Source organism: Lolium perenne, unplaced genomic scaffold (genome assembly GCF_019359855.2).
Source record: "Lolium perenne isolate Kyuss_39 unplaced genomic scaffold, Kyuss_2.0 unplaced50, whole genome shotgun sequence".
Classification (NCBI taxonomy): Eukaryota; Viridiplantae; Streptophyta; class Magnoliopsida; order Poales; family Poaceae; genus Lolium; species Lolium perenne.
In genome coordinates, this window is record NW_027249008.1 from 178,195 (window position 1) to 191,295 (window position 13,101).

The 13,101-nt window shown below is 46.5% G+C and overlaps 1 long non-coding RNA gene across 1 annotated transcript; it reads right to left on the reverse strand.

Annotated features, from left to right (window-relative positions):
• Positions 1–10,499: 10,499 nt before the first annotated feature.
• LOC127348211 (uncharacterized) lies at positions 10,500–11,012 on the reverse strand. The gene is made up of 3 exons (XR_011750219.1): positions 10,919–11,012; positions 10,758–10,810; positions 10,500–10,646 (listed from the first exon to the last, which is right to left on the reverse strand). It is a non-coding gene; the product is annotated as an uncharacterized lncRNA (long non-coding RNA).
• Between the last annotated feature and the right edge of the window lie 2,089 nt (positions 11,013–13,101).

The following is a 13,101-nucleotide window of genomic DNA, read 5'->3' on the forward strand; positions in this document are numbered from 1 at the left end:
TGCCGGCGTCTATTTTGGGGCTGCCGGTGGAGATGCTCTTATTCCTTATAATTAAGGTCACTTTTGTTGAACTAATCCATGTGCACTAGTGTAAATAAATTTTGCTGCATGCATGAGCATGTCAGTGGGGCCTGCCGCTGGTCTCCGATCTGGTGCATGTGAATATAGCCTAGCTAGGTCTGTATGATTGCATGCATATCGATAAATGTAGCTAGTTACAAATGATTGACACGATCGACCGCTGGAGCTCTCGCTTGTCTTCATTAGCTACTCCAGATTGATCAAGTACAAGACACGTACAATTGATTACCTATCCAAAATCCATGATAATGAACAAGAAAATTAAAAATTTAACTAGATCAATCTTGCACGTATTAGGTGATTTGCTATTTAAACTGAGGAAAATGTAGTAATTGGTAATAAAATTGAATAACCGTCTGTCGTGGCAAACCAATCATCGTCGTTACCTTCCAGGGTAGTAAACTGAGGAAACCGTAGTAATTGGTAATAAGTTTGCTATTTAAAAATTTAACTAGATCAATCTCGATCGATGCTCATCGTAAAAGATCAACTTCATACCGGTGAGCACCGTTCGTCGTTGCAAACCAATTATCATCGTTACCTTCTAGGGTGTCAATGTGGGCATGTGTCGATCCACCTTATATCGGTTCAAACCAACCTGATGTGTGCTATCTCTTTTTTTGCAAGCGCATACGTAAAATCAGTGCATGCTATATATATGTAGCTACATGGGAAGTTTTAATTCACTATGTGAAAAAAAAATCTCCTTCAATTTTACGACACATGAAAAGATCTCCAGGTATCTAGATGTGTCACATGCAAGAATACGCTCAGCCTACGAGAAGATGAAAGGAACACCCTAAAAATACGATGATCGGTGAGATATAGTTGGGAGAGGACCCTCGGCGGGGGAGCCGTTAGTTTTTGACATGGTGAAATTGCATTTGCTTTTCTTGGAGATTTCAACATGAAGAAAAGTGAGACCATTGCTTGAAAAAATCGGGTTCCGCTGCGCCAAATTCGAAAATATTTGTAGGGCACCAAATTCACTATACTCCACGCCAAAAATGGAGAATATTGAGCGGGCACACGAAATTGGAGGTTTTCGTTCGGCGCGCGAAGTTTCGGGGCCAAACCAAACGCGCGAGCGCGACAGTGAACTGCTCAATCCTCATCCTCCTCACTCCTTAATCCCCTTTGTTAACGGGACCAAGTCTCATCCTCGCCGCCGTGATGCTCCTCGCCGGCCTGCCGCGCCGTCCCAACCTCGCCGCCCCTCCTCCTCTACTACAAAGCTGCCCCCTCCCCCCAAGTCCCGCACGATTCCGTGCGCCGCCGCGAAACCCTAGATGCAGGCCTGACCGGCGTCGAGGAACTCCGCCCGGTGCTGGCACCCGCCGCCGCCGTAGCAAGGAGAGACCGTCTTCCGGCTGTAGCTGCGCCATCCACGGCCGGCCATGGAGAGGGCAGGGCGCCCAATCAGCACCTGCAGCGGCAGAGGAGACGCGCTGGACTTCTCCATGGCGTCGACGTCGACCTCGCCGCCCACGGTAAGATCTCGATATCCTCTCCTACCTGCCTCTGGACCTCGATTTCGTCTCTCTCAACCTTGTTCCGGTGCAGAAATGGACGAGATCAAGAGCTGCTGCTGGTCTGTGCTCACCGGCACGGCCAAGGAGAGGCTCGTGCAGGAGGACACCAAGGCAGGCGCTCGAAGCTGCTGCGTGCTGACTGTACCAGTAGGAGGAAGAGCTCGTGCAGCTTGACCCCGACCCCGACCACGACGCCCAGCAGCAACCAAAGGTAGTTTCTTTGCTTTTCTTCCCCATCTTCTGTTGCAAGTTTGATAAAAGACACAGCTGTATTTTGAGGATGGACTAACATGTGAGCTAGTGAAAACGAGTACTACAAATCATTGTGAATTTGTGAGTCTCTGTTGGGGTCAGTCACGTATATATGGTGCTTCCTGCAGTTTACTTGCTGCACTAAAATATTCTGGGTGTCTTGTTCAATCACGGTAAATCTGTGTGCAGATTACAAATGTAAAGAAGATTCCATCTGATATGGCATAGTAGATCTTGTAGCCTAGATTTTATAGTTGTGTTATTAGCTGTAAATGTTCATGGTTCAGAATGTGAAGATGGTCATATTAACGATTCATTCAGCAAAATTGGAGCAGCTTGTTAGTACTTACAAGAATTTACCAGATTGGTGGCGCTAGCCTAGTAGTGTTAGTAAATCAGGAATACAATTTTGTGATGTTATTCTCTGTTGATTCATCTGTCTAGGTTCAAATTACATAGGCATATATTTAGGAGTTTTTACTATTGTGGTTCTGACCATCCTATTTTGTTCTTATTCAAGAAAGAGGAGGAGGATGACAAGATGACACAGGAAGGGTAAGGCAGCTGGAACCTGTAGCTGCTGCATCAATTGCAAAATCTCTGGTTTGATCAATTTTCAGAATTGAAGTATATTAGTTTGCTGTGCAGGTTTCGATGTTCAAAATACAGTAGAGGTTATGCCGGTTTTTCAAATGACCTTTGCTAATCAATTTAGAACATCGTCCTCTTATTTTTCCCTATGTACTCATATATCTATTTTGGATGTCGATATATATGTCGCACATGTTATTAGTTGAATCAGTTGATGTTCTTTCCATTTAACTATATGCCCCGTCTGCCCGTGGAAGCTTGGTGTGCGAGCGTGTGTGAGGCCTTAAACTCGCTCGTTTAGCCTCATGTGTGCGTGAGTTTCCCCCCTCGGTGTGTTCTGCCCGTGTGTCCCCTGTAATAACTTTGTACTCATTCCGTTGTATCTCGCCCGTGTTTTGAAAATAATGAAAAAAGTTTCAGGTGGGTGTTTGCCCCACCGTTGAGCCGTTCAAAAAAAAAAGTTGTTATTCCTGATCTTGGTAGGTATGGATATTATTTGGCATTGGATTGCTTATTTGTTGTACATGCTGATGTTGTATCTTACTAAATCGGCTCCAAAGATATTTAGTCTTGTTAAATTTGCTTTAGAGTTTGCTGTGCATGCTGTTGTTCTATCTTACTGAATCTGCTCCAAATTTATCTTAGTCTTGGTGAATTTTCTTTAGAGTTGACCACCATGTTTTATTTCTTGATGGAGGATAACAAGGAGGAGGGCAGTAGTCGGAACCTGCAGCTGGTTGCACCATTCACTTGGGAAGGAAACAAGGGAGACACCATCAGTCATGCTCCTTGGTCTGCTATGCATATGGTAGGTCATAACGCATCGAGCCTCTTCCCGAGATTTCAGATCAGAAAGAAGCACCGTAACACAATCATTTAATTCATGTGTTGTAATAACCGTGGAAGGATGGGACTGCGGAAACTTTGATGATGTGGGTCTGCTTTGCCTTGTCGTTATGCTGCCTGATGCTGCGGGGTTTTCCGGTTGGTTGTACACGTCACACGTGCTGTGACTAGTCTGAACCGAAGTATATGTAATTGTTTGGTGTGCAGGTTTGGATGTCCAAAGAACAAGCAAGCTCATGCCGAGTTTTTGGACGCCCTTGCGAATTAGTTTTGCGTTGATTAACTAACTTAATTGGTACTACCCCCGCTCCAAAATAAGTGCCGCATTTTAGTAATTATTGCGACAGTTATTTTGAAACAGAAATAGTACTTATATAATTATTGAAGATCGAGGAGAAATTCATGTGATCTTTTTGAAAAGTCGGTGTAGAGAAGAAATGGGTGAGAATATAGCTAGCTACCTAGTTGGTACGTGTGCTTGTTGTTGCACTGGCAGAACATTCAAGCTAGATAGGTAGAAAATCAGAATCTTTTTTTTTTCATTGGGATAGCTAGCAATTTCGTGGGCTTCTCAAATCTTGTGCGTGAAGTTTTACTTAATTTACAGAAACTTATTGCTGGTCTAGACACTGAAAAATTGAGTATTTATTTTCTAAAGATTATATGCTCTGTTCTTCTTTGGAACTTATATCTTCTGTTCTACTGGTGATGTTGAGTTGGAGTGCTAGTCTATATATATATATACATCTCTCACCTGTTACTAGTTGAAGCACTTGATGCTATTTTTAAAATCCGTTTAACTATATATTATGTTGTTACTCATGACCCTGGTAGGTGTAGGTTGGGATACTATCTGACATTGGAGTACTTTTGAGTCACGAATGCACATGGTCTTGTTGTATCTTACTAACTAAATCTGCTCTAAACATATTTAGTCTTGGTAAATAAGTTCACTATAGAGCTGACCATCATTTTTTCTGCTTCTTTGTTAGAGGACAACAAGGAGGAGGGCATACATCCATCACTCGGAAGGAAACAATCCAAGGGATACACCATCATTCACGTGTCTTGGTCCGTGAGACATATGGTTGTCCAGATCCGAAAGGCAGAAGCCCTTAACAACAGCAACCATTCATGCGTTCATGTGTTGTAATAACCGCCTGTCCTAGGATGGGACTGCGGAAAACTTTGATGATGACGTTCATCAGCTTTGCCTTGTTGTTTTGCTCTCTGATGCTGTGGAGTTTTCTTGTTGGTTGTGTGTGCTGTAGCTTGTCACTTGTGTTGTGGCCTAAATTGAATTGAGGTATATATATATATATGGGTCGTTTGTTGTGCAGGTTTGGATGTCTAAAAATAGGCGTGGTCATGCCGAATTTTCGTATATAGTTTTGTATTGATTAACTAGTATAACTAGTGCTTATATATATTTATGAAAGATGAAGGGGATATTCTTTTGTCATTTGGGAGTCCGCATAGATAAGAAACAGTTGGCAATCATTTTTTTACTACGCTTTATACGTTAGCTAGTCGCTGCAGTGTGGCTACGTGAGCTCTCACTTGTCTCCATGCATCAGACGAATTGGGTGTTCTCGCGGCAGGGCATGAATTGGCATGCGAGTGGGCATGAATAATCCCTTTTTTTGGACAAGCATATGCAGATGAAAAAAAGTTCTCAAACTGGAGTATATTGCAATCAATCAATTTAAAATGCAAATTCGAGCTTCAACTAGATTTTATGCTTCTATTATCTATGATTCTTCAAGTGGACTCATTGCGTGTGTATTTGGGACCCTAGCTTACCGAGAGATTTGTAGAGCCGTTGGCAAGACTGGATGTCGTATGCAAAAGTTAGGGCACACGAGCGTCTTGGTGCAACTTTCGGCGGGAAAAATAAAGGCGGGCATGAATGACCCATGCAGAGAGTACTGTGATGTGGTCCAGTCAGAGAATGTGCGGGAAACCAGCAAAGACAATAGATTGGTCTCGGGGGATGCCCCGAAGTTTGGGCGGAAGGGTAGATGGAGTGTGAACGGTGTGAGGTAGCCCCGAGGCCTTTGGGGTTGGGCCGGAGTACAATTTTAACACGTCTCGGTAACCGCTCTAGCATATTGTTCCTCGCTGAATAATCATGCTACTCCGGTACCGGTGGTGCGCTCAAAATGCTCAAAAAAGCGAGCCGATGGGGGAAAATCAACTAGCATTCCGCTTGGGCTAATTATTCCATGTTCTTTGGCTCATATTCGATCCATAACGGCTGGAGATCGATGTCAAGTGATCATTGCAATTTAATTCCGTGAAGAATAAATTGATGGTAATCGTCGCATGCCATCGTATAAACATGAGGTAGCCATGCATGCAAAATGTTTAGAATCATCGATCTGTTGATTCTGGAATAATGTGAATGCATAATGTTTAGAATCATCGATCTGCTGATCAAAATTTATAGCAACTAAAAAAAGTCTAATTAGCTATCTTTTTGTTCACTTGGCCTGCCGGAAAATAGAGTAGCTACATATATGCCATGGCAGAATCCATCAGCTCAGCGGCTCCCTAGGCACAACGTCGACGTCGGCAGTAGAAACTATATATGCCAACACTCTAGATCCATCAGCTAATGGGCGATGTTCAACACGCTATGAGATGCATGAAGCTGAACTAGTAGGCATATTTTCAGGACGCAGAAGATATCACACGCAGCGAGATGCATGTTGGGATGGTTTTACCTAAGAACACACCACGCCATGCTAGCTTGTTCTCGCGGGCCGCTGCGGCGTCGAGTCGAGGAACTGCGGCCAAATGACGCCATGTGTCTTGCCGGCACACGCCGGCCATAAGGGCACAATACTTGGATAGTCAAGAGCTAGCGGAGTTCTTTCGAGAAATGTCTTTTCCATTCTACTCCTTCCATTCGTAAATAAGTGACGTAATCTGATTCGCATAGATCTAGAAGCGCTTTAGATATAAATCGGACAAATATACAACATTTATTTGTGAATAGAGAAAGTATTTGTGAAAGAGATTAGGAGCATGTATGCACGTTCAAGCGTGAGCTGCATGTTGCATGCATGTTATATAAAGGTATTACAATCTAGGCAGTTGACGGAATTAAATAGTGCGTGTCACACTCACTCACAGGCTACACAAGGTGGGCCTGCGGCAAGGTAGAGAAAACAAGTAGGCGAGGTCCATTTTCAATTCAGTTTTCTTCCGTGGAAGCCCAAGCAGAATCCTGTAAAAGGCCCAAACGGCAATACGAGAGCAACATAGAAGGGTACTCCAATGTTTAGTCCCACCTTGCTAAGCCAAGAGGATGAAGACCAACTTATAAGGGGAGCTTTTTGTTGTCTTCTAGATAGTAGTAGAAGCACATGAATCACACACAAATAGCGCGTGCGCTCGCGTGAATATTCGCGACTTAAGACTATGTTTATCGTACAGTGCAGATGGACTGCCAAAGGGAGAGTAGGAGCAGCTTCTCCCTGGGTGAGATCGTGAGATGAAAACTGACAGTACCCAACGCCTTCCATAATCATAGTTAGGTTTAATAATTCTAGTTCAGGATTACTTCCAAGATAGAAGGGCCGACTTGGCGCGGAGGAAGGTGTCGGCACCAGAGCCGACGAGGACACGCAAACGGTTCACCGAGAAACCGCGGTCTGCGAGCGCTCTGTCTGTGTCTTCAGAGGTTAATGCAGTTGCTGATTTTGGAGTTGAAGCACCATGGAGAGCAGCGTCGTAGTTGAAGCCGCTGGCGGATGCGAGGCAGGACTTCTGCTGCTCCGGCGAGGGGCGGCCAAGGCTCAGGAAGAGGCCTCCCCATGCCATCGATCCTAGAAAAGAATATGGCGTGAGACTGCGAGAGAAATTAATTCACAAGGCTAAGAGAGATAATTCACCAAACCGGAGCCCAACGACGTAGAGCAGGGGCGCGTACTTGCGCTGGAAAACAATGGAAATCGGTCGAGGTATTTAAAGGCAAAGACCGCTGACGCCTACTTCGGTTTCTTCCACTAGCCAAACATATCTATTTTTGGATTTCCATCCCAAATAATCAGCTAAATTAATGGTTGAACTCCATCAGAGATATTTACCGGCCATATCATTAGTTTACAGCTTCCACAGTACCGTATATATGTTTTCAGCATAAATGTCACGCCACTTAAAAACTGGGTCTAGCTTGTTCCTGTCATTCTTTTTCTAGCTATGAATCAAACGGTGACAATCCTCGCCATATGGGAAAGAAAGGTACCTTGGACAGTCAATAATAGAGGCCAGTCCAAGAGCCTAAGGGGTGTTTTGCATTTTGCCATGCATCCGACAGTTCACCAAAAAAAGATATTAATTCCAGTTACAATAAGACAAATTATTGATTGTTTTAGCTATCAGCAAACAAAAATCACACAAGACAATTGTGCTCCTGATATCTGAATTGCTCAAGTTTTGATACTTTGCAACGAAAAGGAAATGGATATACCTACCTTGGCTTGCATGGAATAAACTATGTCCTCAAATTTGCCGCACCGGAACAGCATGTTCCCTTCTATCCAGTGGCATGCAGGAGCGTCAGTAAATTTTATTAAAGATGTTTTGTTTCTCCATACATAATTGAAATGGTCGTGTATGCTGCCATCTAATGCTGTTATAGCTACATATTTTTTAGAACTAGCTATGGAGAATGTTCTGTTCATTGCGGTCATTGAATGTTTGTGTTAGATTAAATATTAATGCAGAAGGTGACATTTGATTTATAAATTACTATATGCCCAGGTCTGATTAAGATTAAGATTAAGATGTAGGAGTATATAAATTAGCTAGCTACTATACCATGAGAATCTTTAAACCAAGCCCCACATTGTGTAAGTTTAGATAATACATCCTCCACTAGAGAGATATCTACCGGCCATATCATTAGTTTACAGCTTCCATAGTACCCCATATTTCTTTGAAGAAAAGTGTAACACCAGTTAAAAACTAGGTCTAGCTTGTTCCTGTCTGGTTTTTAGCTATCAGTGAAACGGTGATGATCCTTGCCGTATAAGAACAAAGTTACCTGGATAGTCAACTATAGAGGCCAGTCCAAGAGCCTAAGAGGTGTTTGGCATTTTTGCCACGAATGCAGCAGTTCACAAAAAAAATGATACTAATTCCAGTTACTGCAAGATGAATTATTGATCGTTTAAGCTATCACCAGACAGCAATAACAAGAGACAATTCTGCTCCCAATATCTGAACTACTCAAGTTTCGATCCTTTGCAGTAAAGACATCCTGGATACAAGTGAATTATGTTCTTGAATGCAGGTACGGAATTAATCTGCCTGCCTTGGATATCTGTACATTTGGCATTCCTAGCTGTTTTAAAACAGTTAACCAGATCAATGAATTTCCGTCCTCTGACTTGTACTGAATCGCAGGCATCAGAGAGTTGCTGCTGAGGATATCCTCAAGGAGGAAGCCATGAAGTGGAGATACGAGGAGTATTTGATGATGGAGCACGACTGCATGTACAAGACCATGGAAATGTGCCCTGGATGTCTAGACGTGGAGGGTGGCGGGGCAATTCTGAGATGGAACCTAGCAAGATTTCTGTAGACGCGTGAGGTTGAAAAAAGTTTGATGCATTCTGGCGATATCGATCTATTGTGTACGTGAATGACTAGAATGGCAGTTCCTGTGAACTGATGAACATCTTCTCTAAGTATAATGAGTAGCATCCCTTAAATATGTAGTGGATACAAATTGTTGCTGTGGCGGAACCTAGCTAGCTTGTGATATTGTTAGTGCATGTCCTAGTAATGCTTTGTACTGTGTTTATCTCAACGAAGTCCTGGTGTCAACTTATATCCAATTGATTCTAAAAAAATAATCCAGTTGGAGGGCTTTGAATCTATCTGCTTTTTTTTAGCGGAACTTGTACCCGCCTGCCATGTCAAAGCAATTTCAAAACGAAACTGAACATGTAGGTGGAGAAACAAAGTCACTGGGGCCAAATTGATGGCCCAAATAACATTAGGCATTATCCATGGTTAAATTTGTCTCCTTTTCTTTTTCATTTCCAGATGGTGCGTTGAATTTGGATTCAATTTACTTCATCTGTCCATAAGAGAATGTGGTAATTTTGTGTAAATTTAGACGTGACACTCTTTTAATCTTATGTACAGTTATATCCAAATTTAGACAAATATTCGATATCTTTTTATGATACATGCAAAATTTGATAAAGTTGAGGTAAATTTCAGAAGGAAGTACATTACCAATTATATTTTAATAATTTTCAGATTTCCTATAGACTGGGAACTGGTAAGAAGTGAATGCCCAATGGTGAAAGGGGTTTCGAAATGAGACAAACAACACATCACCGGCTACCCCTACGGAAAAGATGGTCAAAAAGAAAAAAGAGTGGGCAGAGGGCCAGAGCGGTAAATATGTAGTGACCCTCTCTTGGTCGCCAACTGATGTGTGGACCCACGGCTGGCCTGTCCCACGCGTCGTGAGAGAAGGTCGTACGGGACGGGGTTAAAACTGGAGAGACAACCGAATCTATTTCTCCAGAGCGAGTTGTGAAATAGGAGGGAGGCTGCCGTGCGTGCCTCATTTCTCCCCCGGAGGCGAGGCGAGGAGAGAAGGTCGAGGGAGGCGGCCTTCTTCCACCTCCTTCCTCTCGTCTCCAGTTCCTCAGATTTGTTTCGTCCTCAAGCTCTTGGAGGCAAGACGCTGCTGTCCGGTTTGGAGCTTATCCATTTCGCGCGGAACCGGCGGCCTCGCTGCAGACCCCCGCGCACGCGAAATTGAACGAACGAACCTCCTGCGATGGAAGGAAAACGGAACCGAATTAAATGCGGATGCTACAGAGAGAGAGAGAGTCGCCAGCCGCCGCGCGCACCACTCTCGGCTGGCTCAACGGATAATTAAAGAAGCTAGGTACGGGCGACGTGACCGCGATCCACCCAAGGGAGCTGCGTGCGCTCCGCTGAGTCGGCAGATTAAAAAGAAAAAAAAACACGCATGTCGCATACAGCCCCCCATGCGTGGCCAACACAGCAGCCAAGCCAGCAAGGGAGCTGTACCACGTCGCCGTTTGCCGTGTCTCCCTGCCCACGCTCCACTTACACCTGCACCGACAAAAGCAAACCGCGGAGTGAGATTTAGTTCTTCTTCTTCTTCTTTATGAATTATAATGACTAGTAGGTGGAAAGAAACAAAAGAACCTCTGCGCCCAGAGGTCGCGGCAGAAGCTCTCCCCCTCGTCCTCCACGTTCTTGCGCAGCTTTCGAGCGGAACGGGCGGCCTCGTGGCAGACCCCCGCGTAGAGATCCATTTCCGCGCGAAATTGAACGCACCTCCTGCGGTGGAAGGAAAACCTAACCGAATTAAATGCGGATGTTTGGAGTGAAATCGGAGAGAATTTGGGGGCAGCAGAGACAGAGAGAGAGAGAGACGATTAAGTCAATAACCTGTGGTGGTAAAGGGCGCGATAGCACTCCCGCACCTCGTCGCCGACGTCTCTCTGCACGGGTCGATGGATTAATTAGCCATGGCCGTGAACCTGATCCCTCGAACACGGACCACGCGCAAGGAGAGATAGGGGGGGAAGTGGAGAGGGAGGGTTACGTACGTGGAGCCTCCTCGCCGCCGACCCAACGGCGTCGCCGCAGATCCGGCCGAGGAACCGGAGCAGCATTGGCCTCCGACCTCTCGCCGCTCCGCTGTCGTCGCGTCCCGTCGAGGGTTTGAGTTTGCTTAGCTTCACTTGGCCCTCGATCGGCGGCGCCTGTCTGCCTGCCTCGGGGCTCAGGCCCATCTTGGACGACGACTATGTTCTGATGGGCCACGACTCTGTTCGGGCTGATACGTGCGAAAGACCGACCTTCCTAAGGACATCTCCAGCGGGCCAACTCAAACCGACGACCCAAACGATCTGTTTCTATTCTTTTGGGTCGGCCCATGGTTAGGATGCATCTCATGGTTCGGCTGGTCTAGACAGTGCGTCCAACGGCACCACCGCGGCGCCACCCATTGAGTTCGGGTTGGAGCCTTTTGATGATATGGTCAACAAAACACGGTAGAAAATGAGAATTTCATTCAAATTTCGTTATATGTTACATGTTTTGAATGAAAGCAACTAAATTTAAAATAAAAAATCCTACTAGTCGTTTGTCGGCGATCGCGACGGTCCAGCTTCGCCGTCGTTCTTCGCGGAGGTCGACGGAGCAGAGGCGGTCCGCTGGATCAACGTGAACCACCGCCTCATGGTGAACTCGGTGTTGAGGGCGAGCCGCTCATCTTCGCGGCGACGTTCTTTGGCGAGCGTATGAGCGTTTAGCTCAAGGATCCTCTGTCGCTCGGCCTCCATGAGGAGCCGCCCAGCCTCCTCGGTAGCCAACCGCTTGCGGAAGACCACCATGGCGCGCTGGAGAAGCTGCTGGTCCGCCCGCTCTTGGGTGTAGGAGGCTTTCCTTTGGTCGTGCGCCAAGCGGTAAGACTCGAGTATCGTCGCCTGCTACGGGTCGACCACTGGCTCCTACTCCGAGTAAATTACATAGACCTACCACATTTGGGGCAACGGTTACGGCCTGGTACCAACACTGGTAACTTTTTCACATAAATACCACTTCTGGGGCATGTCGCAACAGATTGCACAAAATTTTGGTTGATTAAGTTTTAACAGCAAAACTGACAGGTTGGGCCCACATGTATGTGATGACTAGGTAGTCCAGGTGGATATTATGTTGAACTGGCAGTGGACCGTACTTGTCATCCTTATCCTGGTCTCTCTCTAAGTCTGAATCCCTGCCGTCGGGAAGGTAGGTCACTTGCTCGCTGGCAGGAACGGCAGCTCGCCTCGCCGCGAGCTCCCCTGCACTGGCGGCCAAGAGCCGATGCCGCAGCCAAAGCCCGCATAATTTGCTCCAGGAAGGACCGCCATGGAAGGACATCAGGATTCCGCGGCGGCGCGATCTGTGTCGCCCCCCCGTCATGGTCCTCGTCCCCGAGCGGGGCGTGGCGCCGCTGCCTTCCACGGCCAGTGGCCAGCTCGTCATGTCGTGCTCCTCGTCGGTCCACTGTCGATGGTGGGAATCGCGGCGTGCTGGGGCAAGAGTTTGTGGTCGCCGGACATCGGGATTTTGCGGCGGTGCGATCGGCGTCCCCCTCCCGTCCTGGTCCTCGCGCCTGAGCGCGGTGTGGTGCCTCGGCCTTCCACGACCAGCGGTGAGCTCTTCTCGTCCTGCTTCTCGTCGGTCCGCCGCCGATGGTGGGAATGGCGGCGCGCTGGGGCAATGGTTTGCAGTCGGCAGAGGGATGGTGCGCAGGGGCTACACCATTCACCGGAGGAGGGCAGCGGGGGCCGTGCCGGTAGCCAGTGGCCGGGCGGCGCCGGTCGCCGGAGGAGGGCATGTGACAAAGGATCTGGCCGGAGGGAGATGGTCGGGTGTAGGAAGAAGAGAAGGGGATATCAGATGGGGCACTGACAGGTGGGCCGCACATCCACCTCAGTTCCTAGTGTATGTGTACTGCCTAGTCATCGCTTACATGTGGGCCCAACCTGTCAGTTGTGCTGTTAAAACTTGATCAACCAAAAATTTGTACAATCTGTTGCGACATGCCCCAGAAGTGGTATTTATGTGAAAAAATTACCAGCATTGGTACCAAGCGGTAACAGTTGCCCCAAATGTGGTAGTTTTATGTAATTTAGTCTCCTACTTCTCTTCTCCTTCCCGTTCCGTGTCGACATCATGTTGCACGTTCTAGAGGATGGACTCCGCTATATCGGCTTCGCTGAGGCCTGCGTCGAAGGTG